At 42.4% G+C, this 14511-nt stretch overlaps 1 long non-coding RNA gene across 1 annotated transcript; it reads left to right on the top strand.

Annotated features, from left to right (window-relative positions):
• The first annotated feature begins 9891 nt into the window (after positions 1-9891).
• Positions 9892-11722, top strand: LOC137301631 (uncharacterized). Its single transcript, XR_010958328.1, has 2 exons — positions 9892-10005; positions 10416-11722. It is a non-coding gene; the product is annotated as an uncharacterized lncRNA (long non-coding RNA).
• Positions 11723-14511: the final 2789 nt, after the last annotated feature.

Below are 14511 nucleotides of genomic sequence, written 5' to 3'. Positions count from 1 at the left end.
AATGCTGGCTTTGCCAGCGACGCCCACATCCCATGAACAAATTTAAAAAAAATCTGCCACTTGCTGAATCTCCAGCTATCATTCCCTCTCCTCTTATGAGAATGACAAAATGACCCAGTAGCCTTCACATCCCCCACGGTACCTTCTACTATGTTCACCGCCTACAATACAATCCCACCACCAAACACATCTGTCCCTCCCCACCCCTCTCTGCTTTCCAGAGGGACAGTTCACTCGCTCACCTCCCCAAACTGTCTTTCCTTTGACACTTCCCATGCAACCACAGGTAATGCAATACCTGCCCATTCACATGGCCCAGCCGCATATGTTAGATGTAAGAATTATATCTAAATAGATAGATCTAAACACTGCAGCTGCAGGAATTCAAGAACACTCAGCAATGGAGCAGTGCATAATTCATCTTTATGTGTTATAAAAATGCCATCACACTTTTTAACTGTTTGAACTTAAAAGTCAGCATTCTCTAACTATCTCACTAAAGAAAATGTATCAATAAAAAAAACACAGAAACTGAACCAATCACTCAAAATGTGTTTTGAAAATCTTTTCATTGCAATATTTGATTTCTCAGTAACTGAAATATACATTCCTAAATATAACCTTCCTGATGTCATAAACAGAAAAAAGTCACAACAATGTGATTAAACTTACCTGCCAAATTCTCATTTTTATCTTTTGCTTTCTTTATTAACATTTTTGCTCAGAGAATTATTGGTTGCTGAGAAGCCTCGCTCTTTATTTCACCCCAAATTGCTATCCCAGTCATTTTTCTTTGCTTTCTCCCCAGTTGCCACTTTCCCTCCTTAGTTACTCCACGCTTGTGCACTGCTGGCCCTTCCCTTAGATTTGATTGCCTGTCCTCTGTGAAAACACAACACCACTCCAGCCACTGCCCTATGCACCCACCACTTTGCTCTATCCTTACTTAACACTGGACATGTAAGGGCAACTAAAAATGAAGTGAAGTTGGTCTGAGATGCTATGTTGTTGTTTTCCCCAGCTTATAATTTAAAAGTAAAAATAACATTTATAACATGAGAAAGCCATAAAAACAATCAACCAATCTGCAGAAAATGCTTATTCATACTCAGAGTTACCTGTGCTGAGCTGTAAAAGGTTCCTCAGGGAGGCCCATTCCTGTGTTGTGAGCCTGAGGCTCAATTTCGAGTACTTGGCTGGAGCTTAAATTATTGAGTTGGGCTTTCTTAATCTTTATGTTCTGATTACACCTTGGTGCTTTCTTTTTTCTGCTCTACATGTCAGTCATAGTAAGCCCTTCCCCTCTTCATTTTGGCTCTGGTGTGCACTTAAGAATTCATTCTTTCTGAGTCAAACTGACAGTGTTCCAGTATTTGCTGTTTCTAAGTCCTGCCCCCTTGCAGTGCAGAGATGAAAAAAAATCTGAAATAACTGATTTGTTTGTATTAAAAACCTCAAAACAGCATAAACCATGAACTTTCACACTTTATTTGAAGTAACTCATGTTTATCTGAGATTAGTTCTAGAAATTGTTATGATTAAGAGCAAGACTCACCACTCCCAGAGCATGCCATGTCTTTGTGTTTTTAAGCCTTCCTTTCTTACTTTTCAAGATGATAGAAATTTGCGGGCAGGTCAAAAACAAGAAACCATTTTGGGGATTTGAAGGTAAAACTATTTTTAGATTTTAGAAAGCAGTGTGAAGCATGAACATTTTTGTGAGCGAGCTTTTGACAAGGAAAGCAAAGTAGGTATGAGGGTATATATATCAATGCAATTTATGTTTATCAAAGTAGCCATGTGTCTATTTACTGTTCCTCTCTCTAGTAAATCTCCCTAAGGTAAAGAATGGACTTTTCAACTTTTTTGGAACTAATTTTGCTGAGAAAAAAATTAGGTTACTGTATTCAAGGGTTATCAAAACAATGCCAAATTTCAAATTTATGATTTTTTTTCAAAATGGTTATAGCAGCTGCGTTTTTTGTCCATACTGAGAATTCAAAAATGATTGTTCATGGAAAAGATTTACTTACGCAGCTGTAGGAATTTATTTCTAATAATTGATTGGCTCAAACTTTGCATTCATAAAACAGCAACAAATCACAACTGAACAGATAGGGAACGTACAAACTTTACACGAAGAAAATGGGTTGAAAAACCACCAGTCATGAACTACTATGTGAAAATGACACATCAAATAGGAGCAGTCAGAAAAATCAATCAATAAAAGGAAGGAGTTATCAATGTTCTACCGTCTTCCGAATGTTAATTTTTTTTTCCCATCAAAAAATATACTTTATTCATAAAATTTGCAAAAATACATACACTACAGTTGTCATAACACATTCCAAACGTACACAATACAGATTGTACAATTTGCAGGTTTCATCTTCCTAATGTTAAATGTTATTACCATTCTTTAATCAATGGTGGTCAACTTTTCTCTTCAGTGCACATCACCACCTGGCACTTTATTACGTGCTACCCTTTTAAGGTCATTCAGCCGGTATATATTCCACAGCATCCCTGTCAATGTGGAAGCTTCTGTTTGTTTTTGGGCTTTCTTAATTCGGCCATTCCAATGCCCAGAAGTTCTTGACATTTTGCAGGATGAATCCATACTGTCATTTCTTTTTATGACATTCATGGGCCTTTAAGTGCAGTTCTTTCTCTGTGAAGTGTGGCATTCTTGTAAGTTTAGATGCTATTTTCTGCACATTAATGCCTGAGTGCTTTAAGCCACATCATTAACAAAGGTTAAGTGGCTCATTAGTGGTCATTAAGGTGGCAAATTAGCATAATTTCATTTACCATACCATTGAAGGGCTTGTTACTGGTGGTAAGTTGTCACATAGAAATGCAGACAACAGCATTATACAGATCAGCAGTACATATCAGCCATTTGCCACCCAGATGTGCTTCTCTGCCCCACATAATATGATTCCTCTCTGTGAGAATAAGTATAGAACTGACTGGTGGTATGTAATTGAAACAAACTCTTTTTTGACAACATCCAAGGAAACTAGCACAGATCTCATCTGTAAACTCCAGACCTTAGAGGTATGGAAGCTGACTGATGTCCTCAGTAAAATTCATCATTATATATGTGAAAACTAACTTTTCAGTATTTGTGGATCAGTGGTGTCAATCACTCTGGTAAGTGGATCACATGTCCTTTACGTGCTGGAGTTGACTCACGCTGACCAATAGCTATGTACACATTAGCGTAACTCAGGGGTTGTAAGACTGCGACCTTCCTAACAGATGAATTGGATATCATGTCTTTTGCACATCTCCTCACATGTGCTTCTTCAATCCTTTGAAGGTGGACTGAGAAAACGATTGATAAGATGAGACCAGATACGAATTGTGAAGCTGCTTTATCTCACAGACAGCAAATTAACATACAACAACAACAACTTGCATTTGTATAGCACCTATAACGTAGTGAAACAACCCAAGCCGCTTCACAGGAGTGTTATCAAACAAAATTTGACATCGAACCACATAAGGAGATATTAGGACAGGTGATCAAAAGCTTGGCCAAAGAGGTAGGTTTTAACGAGCGTCTTAAAGGAGCAGAGAGAGGTAGCGAGCCGGAAAGGTTTAGGGAGGGAATTCCAGAGCTTAGGATCTAGGCAGCTGAAGGCATGGCTTCCAATATTGGAGTAATTAAAACCAGGGATGTGCAAGAGGTTGGAATTGGAGGAGCACAGAGATCTCGGAGGGTTGTTATTTGATTCACTTAATTCAATCAGTGCAACTTATCTTTGCATAATAATATAAAATAATGAGTATGCTACACTTCCCCCACATTAGTGGGTCACCTTGCTTGACTTAAACAAAATAAATTCTCATTACTATCCTGCGTTTTAACATTCTGAGTCTGGGGAAAGCACATCCTCACAGCTTTCTGTTGAAAAACCTGACTGATTGCAAGTGTTTTTGTCTGTATTTACAACCTAAGGGGAAGGCCTATACGAGGCAATCCCAGCCAAGCACTCTGAACCAGGAACCTACCAATACCATGGGTGCGAGGTATTTATTGATTACTGAGACAGGCTAACAATTGGCTTATTTTTTTACAGTCTTTGAGGAAACAACTTCAAAGGTTTGCCCATTAGCATTTTAACCACCTTTTTAAAATTTGTGCTAATACACATTGCTTTAAAACACATCTCTTAAATATAGCTCTTTCCCCCCCCCCCCCCAAATCCTTCCTGTGGGAAAATGGTCAAAGAATCCTGAAATGCATCAAATTTGCTTTGCCGATATTCTGTTCTGATGCAAATAATAGTGCAGGAGATCAACTGTTCCAACATCATGCAGTTCTAATGTCAATTCATTTCGCTCAAGCCCTCCTTAATAATAGTTCAATTAATGTTCTTCTCGCTGTGATCACCAGATATTTATTAAACCAAAGAATTGTCATAAAAGGCACCCTGGAGCTGAAAAGCGATCAGGGTCCAATACATTTTAGCGAGAGACAGATTTACAAAAACAGGAATAATGGTGCAGTGTCGTGTTCTGATATTTCAACATTGTCATTGTTCTTAATCATTCCTTTAAGTGCCTCTCAAATATGTATACCAACTTCAAACAAGGCCCCATGGCTTTTATAATAACATCATAGGTATCTAACTAAGTGCCTGATAAGCATTCCTAAGTCCCAGCTGGTTAAATCAATGCCTGATCATTGTGATTTGCCTAATACAGTCCCCTTTGAACATGGATATTAAAATTTACCATTACTGCAGCCTACAGAAACACTTGCATGTTCAAATGCTGGTCTAAATTAAATCACCGAGTATTGAATTCTCTCAAAGAGACCCCAGCAAACATTTTCTGCGTGAACACTTGCCAAATTGTACTTAAGCTTTTTTTTTCTCTATTCCAAATGTTGTAATGAATGGTTAAAATTCACAGCACATCAAGCAATCATCTTCACCGGAATCATTCCTTTTATATCTCGATTCATTTCAGAGATTCAGATGTTGCACTGCCACATTTTGTCAGCTGGAGGTGTGACTCATTAGTGCTGCTATACTCCCACAACACTTCAGCTCTGCAGTAGGCATTTGATGATGCTACTAAGCATCACGAGGTCAGGTTAGGTACAGTCAAGACTCTAATGCTCATGCTTTGGAATGTGCAGCAGGACAGACTCAATCATATGCTAGCAGCTGCAGTAAAACTGAGTTTTGAGAAGGTATAAAGACATATATGGACACAACAGAGTTACCGTGCGCTACATTAATGTAACAAAGTAAATGGCAAAATTAATAACTTTGATAATAGTATTTCCTTCTCTCTCATCGCCTCGGAAGAAGAAGGTTACAGCTGAAGCTATTTCCAAACAGATTGAACTGGACAGTCCTTTGTTTAAGTGGGCTGATCAAAAATTTGTAAAGTATAAATCAGACATCCATTATTTCTCTGCTTTGCTTCCTCATTGAAGCATCTCTCATTACTTATTTCTTCAATGAATTTTCATAAGTAGGAAACTAAACATTCAGAATTCAGAACTATGATCCAATTCCATATTCTGCCTCCTCTCTGTAGGTTACACATCAAGAGAGAGAAATACGACAACAGCATACACAACAAGCTCAGAAAAAGAGAAGCAGTGAGGTCCCATTGAAACATCTCATTGAAACATATAAGATTCTGAGGGTGTTTGACAGGGTAGAAGCTGAGAGGTTGCTTCCCATGGCTGGAGAGTCTAGGACTAGGGGGTGTAGTCGCAGGATAAGGGTTTGGCCATTTAAGACTGAGATGAGGAGGAATTTCTTCACTCAGAGGGTTGTGAATCTTTGGAATTCTCTACCCCAGAGGGCTGTGGATGCTGAGTCATTGAGTATATTCAAGGCTGAGCTAGATAGTTTTTGGACTCTAGGGGAATCAACAGATATGGGGATTGGGCAGGAAAGTGAAGTTGAGGTTGAAGATCAGTCATGATCTGATTGAATGGTGGAGCAGGCTTGAGGGGCCGTACGGCCTACTCCTGCTCCTATTTCTTACGTTCTTATGTTCTTATGTCCCAGGAAACAATGTTCCAGGGCTCTATAGTCTTAAAGGGGCACTGATTTCATGTAAAATTGCTTGGCAAACCTCTTTTTTTGGGGAGCAAGCAGGTCAGAAAAGAGTTGTGTATTATTTCAATCACAACAATTTTACCATCAAGTTAAGCAATGATGGGTTTCAATATGACCCTGGAACATCACTTCCTGTGATCTCATCTCCACTCTCTCTCTTTCTCTCTCTGAGCTTCCTGTGCACGGTACTCATGTGGCTGTCCCTTACTTTTTTGTAAACAAATGAACAAAAGGTTTTGCCAAGTACACACTCATGAAGCCAGTGATTTTAAAGGTAAATTTATCATTCTGCATTACAATAATGGGCCAGAGCTTTCCGCAATGGTGAGATCGGTGAAGTGCACCATAACTTTTGCCATCCAGCATGCCAATCTCACCGTCGATAACTTACGCTATATTTTTCTGCATTGCTAATTAGGATGCGTTGCAACGGGCATAGCAGCCAATCAGAAATGGCACAGCCAATGGCCAATGTAATGATCCTGCCACTGATGGTGTGATTCTTTTGTTATGCTGGTACTTGAAGCACTGAGTTGAACAGCAATACAGCATTACCACTGCCTCCTTGTAACCTAGATGCTGATGTAAACTACATTTCCACACGTGTAATTGTAAATTAACTTTGTCAGTGGATCCTGCTTGGTCAGTGGCTTAGCGAGTAGTTCCTTCCCGGCTAGTGGCTCAGCAAGTAGATCCTTCCCAGTTAGTGGCTCAATGAGTGGATACTTCCTAGTTAGTGACTCAATGAATGAATCCTTCCCAGTTAGTAGCTCAGCAGGTAGATCTTTCCCAGTTAGTGACTCAATGAGTGGATCCTTCCCAGTTAGTGGCTGAATGAGTGGATCCTTCCCAGTTAGTGGCTCAGCAAGTAGATCCTTTCTAGTTAGTGGCTCAATGAGTGGATCCTTCCCAGTTAGTGACTCAATGAGTGGATCCTTCCCAGTTAGTAGCTCATCAAGTAGATCTTTCCCAGTTGGTGACTCAGTGAGTAGATCCTTCCCAGCTAGTGGCTCAGTGAGTGGATCCTTCCCAGCTAGTGACTCAGTGAGTGGATGCTTCCCAGTTAGTGGCTCAATGAGTGGATGCTTCCCAGTTAGTGGCTCAGCAAGTAGATCCTTCCCAGTTAGTGGCTCAATGAGTGGATCCTTCACAGTTAGTGGCTCAATGAGTGGATGCTTCCCAGTTAGTGGCTCAATGAGTGGATGCTTCCCAGTTAGTGGCTCAGCAAGTAGATCCTTCCCAGTTAGTGGCTCAATGAGTGGATCCTTCCCAGTTAGTGGCTCAATGAGTGGATGCTTCCCAGTTAGTGGCTCAGCAAGTAGATCCTTCCCACTTAGTGGCTCAATGAGTGGATCCTTCCCAGTTAGTGGCTCAATGAGTGGATGCTTCCCAGTTAGTGGCTCAGCAAGTAGATCCTTCCCAGTAAGTGGCTCAGTGAGTGGATCCTTCCCAGTTAGTGGCTCATTGAGTGGATCCTTCCCAGTTAGTAGCTCAGCAAGTGGATCCTTTCTGGTTAGTGGCTCAATGTGTGGATCCTTTCTGGTTAGTGGCTCAATGCGTGGATCTTTCCCAGTTAGTGGCTCAGTGTGTGGATGCTTCGCAGTTAGTGGCTCAATGAGTGGATCCTTCCTGGTTAGTGGCTCAGCGAGTGAATCCTTCTTGGTTAGTGGCCCGGTGAGTAGATCCTTCCCAATTAGTGGCTCAGTTGCCAGATCTTTCTCAATTGCAAGTTCCTCGGTGCCAACACTAAAATTCCCAGGTGCATCAGCTGCCATTTGCCCAAATTTAGACTTCTTTCCCAATTTCGACATCCTATTAAATTGCCTCGCTAAAGAGGGTTTGCATCCAAACCAGGCAATCAGACGCGATAAAGGGTTCTTTCACACCAGCTGCTCGAGAACTAGAATTAGATGAAAGTTCAATCTTGGTAATAATCATTAGTGTTCGGAAGTATATTCAGTTGTCTTTTGCCCCATTTTGTGAAACCTTCGATAATGTTTGCTAAAACAACAACAACTTACATTTATATAGCGCCTTTAACACAGCAAAACGTCCCAAAGCGCTTCACAGGAGTGTCATCAGACAAAAATTGACACCGATCAATAAATCACACCGCTGCTAGGCCACCAGCATCATTATTTTCCAGTCCATCAGGATGAGGAAAGGATGGGGATCTTCCAATTCTGCTATAAAATCAAATGTAAGTAAGCCATAAAAGTCATACTCAAGTTTTGTCGCTGGGAACAACTTTCTCATTGATAAATCAAGACTTTGAATTATTAATGAAGGCAAGTTAGGGCTGCCTGTAGGTGTAAAATATCTCCTGTAACTGGTCAGTAATAACTAGTCCCAATCGGCAAATGCATTTAGCGCATTGTCTAAAAGCAATCAGTGAAAGCATTATAAAATCAATAAATCACACCGCTTACCATTATTTTTCAGATTAAGTGGCAGTCGAGTCAAAACTGGCTGAACAGGAAAATCCCGATTGCTATTCATTTAATTGGGGGCGGAGCTTGATAATTAGCTTCTAACTGTTTTCAATGGGGGCGACATAAAAGTCCTAGGAAAATATAGAATGGCATAATTAATGGCATAAGTCACTTACTCCATAATTTCCTCTTTCTTTTGTGCCATTCTAAGTCTTTATGCTGCAGATGCACCATTGTAAGTCCCCATGAAAATTTGGGCCAACGTTATAACATTGATTATATTTTAAAACATTGAAATGGTCTTAAAACTATCTCACACCTTAAAATAATACCGATTAAAGTTGAATATGACAACAATATAAAAATTTCTAGAGGTAATAACAAATGGGGTTATTTTAACCCTACCCACCTGGTGGAAACTGTGCAGGTGGGCAGTTAAAATCGTCCTAGTTACTTGCCTGTCCAGAAGTCCCCGGGAACTGCCCGATCCAAAGCTGGCGGGGCCCTTTTTTTACATATGAATGTTGCGTCCCAATGATATCATCGGGACACTGACTGCAATTTTTACAATGTGGTCTGATCGGGAATCATCAGTGTGTTTCCTGCTCGGCCAACCCAGCTTGGAAGTGGATCGGGCGCCGGGTGAGGCCCAAAAGGGGTAGGTTTTTCATTTTCTTTTACTTTCCTTGTGGGGTCTGGAGGAGCAGGAGTTCAAACCAGGGCCCCACAAGGAAACTTAGCCTTCCCCTGCTGCAATCTCACCCCCCTGCCACAACCCCGATTGCAGGCTCCCGCGGAACGGCCCGGCAGTCGATCCCACTACTTAACAGCTGTCGGCAAGCGGACTGGAGGCTGCACGATTTTCACCGCTTCCCACCCAGAACGGGATTTAAATGAGGCGCGGCATTTAAAATCGGCCTGATCTCATTCTGCCGTGGGAGGGCGAGAAATTATCTCTCCGGCATGATTTCCCACTGGAAACATGCTGGCAGTTAAAATCCAGGCCTAAGCCTCTGTTTCATTATCATTGGCACAGTTTCAAAGACCAGTGTGTTATTCATGTGTCTTGCATTGATATTTATTTCATTCCCGACTCTCTTGCTTTCCGTGTTTTTTATTTTTTAGCTGACACTATTTGTGGTCAGATATCCGAGTAATTGAATCTCATTTAAATCCAATCACTTCTGGCGATTAGAAATACAGTGAGGTACATGCTCGGCTTGTATTTCAATTGCTGTTTTTTTATATTTCTGACTGCAGAGATAGTTCGAAAGGCACTTGGCATTGTTCTGTGGCTTGTTATGTGGCGCACAGCCTTGTCACCTGACGTGGTGTATGGCTCACACTTGCCGGAGACAGATTAAATTCTGTTTATGTCAATAACATGCCATGGACAGACATGCAGGCAGGAGCAGGGCAAGCCTCTGAAAAGGCCAAGGTTATAAGGGTCAGGATCATCGAGCAGCACACTCAGACATGTAAGTGTGAATAATATTAATCGTCTTACATGAAACCTATTATTTTAGGGTTTGAAATCGATACCACCTTTATTTAATTAAACCAAAGTCAAAAATGTTAATGTTGGTTGTACCAGTTCAGGCCAGCGCGGAGTTAGTGAGGTATGTTGTTTACTGGCAAATATTATTTGTTGCATTTTTTAGAAGGAAAGTTAATCTTTAATTTCCCTGGTTTAATATCACGTGACTTGGTTCCATTAGAATTCCTCTGATTTCTTTCTTTCCTGATTTTACCCTTGTAATCTTGCAATTATTCAACTCCCACAACAATAAAAAAAACACAAATATATATTTATGCTTGAAATAGTTGTATGCCTGCTTTATTGTTTTTTATCTTACGGTTCTTTTCCTTTCTCTTGATGATTTGGGAGGGGGGCAGCTGCATCAGCCCCACTTCCTCTGGCAAGGACGTCCACCAGTCTCTGCTGTCAGCCTGCCTGAGGAAGAATTCTCTTGTGCTGGAGTTTCTGCTGGCTGGCAGACAGACAGACCATGACAGAATATCACTGGGAGGCACCGGGGCAGCAGAGGAGCAGAGAGAGCCTGAGCTGATGATCCCTCTTATACAGTGGAACTCAGAATATCATCAGGAGAAGGCTTGACAGGCAACATTTGTGTGGCCAACAAGGGAATTAGAAGCCAAGGTGGAATGGATCTGTCGCAGCGGTTCTACACCAAGGCAGATGCATGCTGGGACAGTTCATCCACCTTATTGCCTAAACTCTCCAGATGGGTACAAGTCCTGTCAAACCTTCAGGATCCGAAGCTCCAAGAAAATGATGCGCAAAGGGATCATTAGGCTGAGCTTCCTGATGTCAAAGGCACTTATTCCTACGTAGACAATAGCGCTATTCCTTTGGAAGTTTAGGGAAAATAGAAAGGTAGGAGAGATGCAGAACACTACTCATCTGATTCTGAAGGTGGGGATTTTTCTGTTGCTGAAGGCACAAAAAGACCCCATGACTATTGGCAGAGGCGTCTCTCAAATTCTTTGCGATGTTGGGAGCATCAGTTGTACTTAATGCGGTTTCTGGGTGAGGAGATGGTTTGAGCCTTGTGGTGACGTAGACCCTCCGCCATCTTCCATGAACATAGAAAAGAATGATGCCTGCGCCTTCATCCTATACAGAAACCTTATTGTGTCCTGACTCAAATTTTGAACAGTGAACTATGGTTCATTGAGGAGAGGGAAGAATGGAACAGCTGTACATCATTTTCTTTGCAGTGATATCGCATGTCATGTTTGGCATTTAAGTGACATCATGATGTCTTTCAATGTGATTTGTATTTAAATTATAATGTTTGGGAAACACAGGAAAAGCGTTTACCTAACTTTTTTCATACGGCGTCTTTTGAAAACACTCGCCTCGAATTTCTGCGAGGGGTGGGGGGAGGGGGAGAGAGGGAGTCACCAGCGGGAGACCAGTGAAACCTCCAGGGAAACATCGTAGGTGGCTAAAATCTGCTTCTCCGTCATCATTCCAGGAATTCCCCTGATCTTCCACCTATGTTATGGCTGGAGATTGGGAAAACCCCATGGAAACTCAGGGCCTATCTGCAGAGTTAACGGCTTAACTTTCAAACCACAATAATCCACTTTACAAGTGTGCTGTGTGATATTACTGTGTCGTTGTAAACAATATGAATTGTTAAACATTAAAGGTAAGCCATAGTGTTCCATTGTGTGTGTTCAATGCACATGTTGTCAAGGCAGCTATTTTGCTCTATGGTAGATAGGGGTGGAAGAAACATCTGGTTCAGTAGAAAACAGCAAGCTGGCTTTGATTAAAAAAACATCCTGTTGAGGACATGACTTTGCTGTGTAGAAGAAGAGGCCATCTTTGTAAAAATATTAATTCAAAAGTAATATGTACTTTTTCCTATCATTTAAAAAAATGAAAATCAAAAACACATAAACTTTCAACTCATTCCCTTCCCCAAATTAGCCTATAATGTCGATCCAGGCAATAAATCATATACCAGCACAAAATAATTTTACTTGAATGAACAAGTTAGCTTGCTACAAAATTGAGTGTTACAATTATAGACCGCTGTACAATTCAGGACTCTGCTTGACAGAGTACCCTTTTTCAGACCAAACACAGTGCTGCTAGGATTGGATCAGTGAACGCTTTTTACCTGGAGAGCTGATCTTACATGATTTTGTAAAGTGGTCTCATTAGCATAATTTGAGATTACCCCAATTGCAAGGAGCTGGCTGATTTGGGAGGGTGGGTTAGCCAACACAGCACCAGCTCTTAAAGGGCTGCTGCTCGCATTTAAATGGGAGCTGCAGTAAATGGTAGCAAATTCGAAATTTGTCTAATGAGCAGTGGAAGTTGTCCTTCAAAGCTGAAAGGGTACCATCCTATCAAGCCCAATATTCAAAATGCCTGGGCGGAGCTGGCTGAGTCAATGAACATGGCATCTCACATCCATAAGCCAAATGTCCTGAGCGCTCAGGTAGGTTGCCATGGTCACATTACCCTGAATGTGCTTACTCAAAGTATATGGCCATAGGATGTATGCCAAAATATGTTTACTTTCAGTGTCACTGAAGTAAGATACAAAGCACCCAGGCAACCTTTCAGCTTTTTCACCAATGTATGTCCATGCCCATATTGATGCAGCATCAACTTTTTTGATAGTAGTGAAATATGCCTCTAATGTCACACATAAATCTTGCAAGTCCACCACCAAAACACAACCTGATGGCACGCTGTATTTTCATGGACTCGCACCAAGTGTATGTAGGCTGTGCACTTGAGTGTCACTGGGGGTGAAATTCGTCTCGGACAGGAGCGTAAAACGGGGGGTATCGGATCGGCCACCTGTTAAACGTCCCAGAAAAGACTGCACATGACAGATGGGGTGAAGTTGTACTGGGGTACCAACTATCAGCCTGACTTGATTCGAGGAGACTGTCCTCCAAACCATGGGGTTGGAGGCCATGGAAAGACTGACTTATTTGACAGATATCAGTGGGGGTTACTACGAACATCTGGTAATGCAGAAATTAAGTGATGTCACCATCTTCACGGCCACCAGCAGAGCCATCCCTGTGGTAGATGTTGTGTGAAGCTCTGGACTCCAGGATATGACATAACTCAGTCACTGCCTCCCTCGTGATGAATAGATGCTGAATGTAGGTCTCTTCTGACAAATAAATGTAGCTCTGCTTAGGTCTAACTCAGTACCCACGGACCAGTTGAACCAGGAACACTTCTCACCACGATGGACGTCTCGGCACTCTACACCAGTATCCCCCACAATGACGGCATCGCTGCGACAGCATCAATACTCAACACCAACAACAGCCAATCTCCAGACGCCATCCTACAACTCATCCGCTTCATCCTGGATCACAATGTCTTCACCTTCGATAACCAGTTCTTTACCCAAACACACGGAACAGCCATGGGGACCAAATTCGCACCCCAATACGCCAACATTTTCATGCACAAGTTCGAGCAGGACTTCTTCACTGCACAGGACCTCCAACCAACACTATACACCAGATACATCGACGACATTTTCTTTCTATGGACCCACGGCGAGGAATCCCTAAAGAGACTACACGATAACATCAATAAGTTCCATCCCACCATCAAGCTCACCATGGACTACTCCTCAGAATCAGTTTCTTTCTTGGACACACGAATCTCCATCAAAGATGGGCACCTCAGCACCGCAAGCCCACGGACAACCTCACGATGCTCCACTTTTCCAGCTTCCACCCTAACCACGTCAAAGAGGCCATCCCCTATGGACAGGCCCTGCGAATACACAGGGTCTGCTCAGACGAGGAGGAACGCGATGGACACCTACAGACGCTGAAAGACGCCCTAGTAAGAACGGGATATGACGCTCGACTCATCGATCGACAGTTCCGACGGGCCACAGCGAAAAATCGCATAGACCTCCTCAGAAGACTAACACGGGACGCAACCAACAGAGTACCCTTCGTCGTCCAGTACTTCCCCGGAGCGGAGAAACTACGCCATGTTCTCCGCAGTCTTCAACATGTCATCAATGACGACGAACACCTCGCTATGGCCATCCCCACACCTCCACTACTCGCCTTTAAACAGCCACCCAACCTCAAACAGACCATCGTTCGCAGCAAATTACCCAGCTTTCAGGAGAACAGCGTCCACGACACCACACAACCCTGCCACGGTAACCTCTGCAAGACATGCCAGATCATCGACACAGATACCACCATCACACGAGAGGACACCACCCACCAGGTGCATGGTTCATACTCCTGTGACTCGGCCAACGTTGTCTACCTCATACGTTGCAGGAAAGGATGCCCCAGAGCATGGTACATTGGCGAGACCATGCAGACGCTGTGACAACAGATGAACGGACACCGCGCAACAATCGCCAGACAGGAGGGTTCCCTCCCAGTCGGGGAACACTTCAGCAGTCAAGGACATTCAGCCACCAACCTTTGGGTAAGCG

This window comes from Heptranchias perlo, chromosome 34 (assembly GCF_035084215.1).
Source record: "Heptranchias perlo isolate sHepPer1 chromosome 34, sHepPer1.hap1, whole genome shotgun sequence".
In the NCBI taxonomy this organism is placed as follows: Eukaryota; Metazoa; Chordata; class Chondrichthyes; order Hexanchiformes; family Hexanchidae; genus Heptranchias; species Heptranchias perlo.
This window is presented reverse-complemented; position numbering and strand designations above follow the sequence as displayed.